This window comes from Penaeus monodon, chromosome 22 (genome assembly GCF_015228065.2).
Source record: "Penaeus monodon isolate SGIC_2016 chromosome 22, NSTDA_Pmon_1, whole genome shotgun sequence".
Classification (NCBI taxonomy): domain Eukaryota; kingdom Metazoa; phylum Arthropoda; class Malacostraca; order Decapoda; family Penaeidae; genus Penaeus; species Penaeus monodon.
The window spans coordinates 5,997,241-5,997,721 of record NC_051407.1 but is presented as its reverse complement, the minus strand read 5'-3'; positions in this window follow the sequence as shown (position 1 = coordinate 5,997,721).

The following is a 481-nucleotide window of genomic DNA, read 5'->3' as shown; positions in this document are numbered from 1 at the left end:
GGACAGAATGATTATCGAGAAATGAAAAATGAGCGAGAGATAGATTATCACCCAAATCCTATCAAATACTACTTTGCAAGTGTAATCTCATTTGCAACAGTTCATTCAAAGGATAAACCATTTGTTTATACTTTTGTTTAAGTGCATTATCAGGCAAATGTTAATCCTCGTCAGGAACAAACAAGTGAATAACGAAACTAAAGCGTTTTTTTAACGTTTTGTTTTCTTTTCATTTTATTTTGAAACAAAATAGCGAATAGATATATTTTAATTGTTGATTTTTGTCGTTTCCTTTTATACTAAAACAGGAAATATCTAATTTACAATTTTATTTTTCCTCTTTCTCTCAAAATACTCCGTCTCTTCAAAAAAAAATCCGGAACCAGCAGAAGGTATTCAGAGGGAGTTTTTCCAAGTCTCCCCATGTATCATTTTGTATCACGGCACATCCTCGCGCTGCACCCGTTAATCTAAGCATTCT